The sequence below is a fragment of the Morone saxatilis genome, unplaced genomic scaffold (assembly GCF_004916995.1).
Source record: "Morone saxatilis isolate NCDOM2014 unplaced genomic scaffold, NCSU_SB_2.0 Contig16, whole genome shotgun sequence".
NCBI classification, from domain to species: Eukaryota; Metazoa; Chordata; class Actinopteri; family Moronidae; genus Morone; species Morone saxatilis.
The window spans coordinates 5,315,270-5,317,330 of record NW_023339718.1 but is presented as its reverse complement, the minus strand read 5'-3'; positions in this window follow the sequence as shown (position 1 = coordinate 5,317,330).

The window sequence follows — 2,061 nt, the reverse complement described above, 5'->3', positions numbered from 1 at the left end:
TGAGAAACGTCCTCTCCATTCCTTCGAGTCTGGTGCATGTGAAGAATTGACATTAAAGCTGACTTTGACTTTTGACTTTGATCCATCCATCCATCTATCCATCCATCCATCCATCTTTCTTCATAACTCCTCATCTTTACTGTTCTTTAACCTTTGAGCATAAAGTAAATAAATAAAATACCCCCTGCAGTAAACACTGCTTTAGTTACACAAACCCTCCATACAGGGAGACTTGCTGCTGCTCATATTGAGAGTTTTAAGTGTAACATTGAGTGAAATCACAGACAAAGCCACATTTTGATACCAAAACAGAATTTATTGGCGTAATCGGACTAGAGGTGAGGAGTCCCACTGCTCGTAACTATTGACATTCCAAGTGAAAAGAGGAAGAAAAAAAAAGAAAAAGAAAGAAGGCGAACAGACACAAAAACAACTCAAAGAAGGTATGGCTTTGGTTAAATAACACTCGACTACATTGATTTGAAAAGACTACATGATATCTTAAATAGAGTGAGAAAAGATTTAAGGCTCTAGAATTCCCTGAACAAAAGGCCCGACACATCTCTGACTGCTGCACGTCGTCATCAACCAGAACCTGGTGCTTATACAGCAGACGCTCCTCGGACCTAGCATTCATCCCAACAGACCACCAGGCTCCCCTTTAACAGCCGACACTGCTCAGCGGACTAATAACTGACCTGTGATCAGCACTCTGCTGGATTTGCCAGTGTTATTAGACGTGGTGCTGACACAACGGCACACGCTGATGCTGAAAGGTGTTAATCCACAGTTGCATAGAGTTATTGGAATATCACAGCAAATTATTTCTGGCATTATGTAATAAACATTCATCAGCTTCTCAATACAGTAATGACACCAAAAATATCAAAGTATCTCTGCCTTCCCAACCAGCCCCTCCCCCCCTCGCTGAATGAGTGGTTAATAATCACGTGTACACGCTAAGCACGCCAGCGCTTTGCTTACAACGTAGCTGCATCGGATATTTACAATAAAAAACCTCTCAGGGTGCGCTCAGAGACAGTAATGTAAGAAATGCACAGTGTACTCCCAATATCTGCACGTTCAGATCGCTTTCTCTTTTCTGCTGTGAAAAGACGAGGAATGATTTGGCAGCACAAAAACGTGTTTGTTCAAACGTACGTAACGTAATAGTGCAGCGACTGCTGGTTGGCTACAGACTCACAATCACTGTAAAATATTCACCCGACCGCCTTTGGCTACAGAACAATGTGTGTGCTTGAGATTCTGACTCTGGAAACTAAAACTGATTGAAACTCAGCTGTGTCACATTCTGGTATCAACATTTAAAGGACCAGCGTGCAGGATTTAGTGGCATCTAGTGGTGGAGTTGCAGATTACAACCAACTGAATACAGCTCAGCCTTTCGAGCGTGTATTTCAAGGCAGCTTTTGTAAAAAAAATTGTGATGTTTTTTGGCATTTTTTTGCAGGAGAAAGTGAAAATTGCAAAGTGTATAGTTTATTAAAAATCAAAGGCAATTGAGAATAAAATTGCTAGTGACATATGGCTCAGCTTTTTATTTTTTGATTGGTGAAAAGAAAGCATTTCACTAACAGTAGCTATCAGAGGTAACTAGCTATATAACAATAACTAACTAAAGAACTAGCCAGTTAAAGCTATATGTGAGCTTGCAGGAAATTACAGTGGTCGGTCAGATATGCAGAAAAGTTGCAAAAAAGGTTGCGCAGAAGTCACTGAGATTGGCTGAATCGCAACTTCCTGGAGAGTCCGTTCTGGGCTAGAAACATGGACCCACTCCCTCTGTAACGAAAAGATAATGATTCCTGTTTTCAGGTGATTATTCTGCCAACAGATCCTCCTAAATGTTTCACACTGGACCTTTAAGATCTCTACATGCAGGGATTTTCTTAGGCTGAATGATGGGATTGCATCTGTAAAAGTCTAAAGACACAACAATCAACTTCACACATATAAAACAATTGTTTCCAGTTAATGCTACAGTGATATTATGTGTTTATCTGCTCTGACCAACTTTATACCACCGGGGGGGGGGGGAAA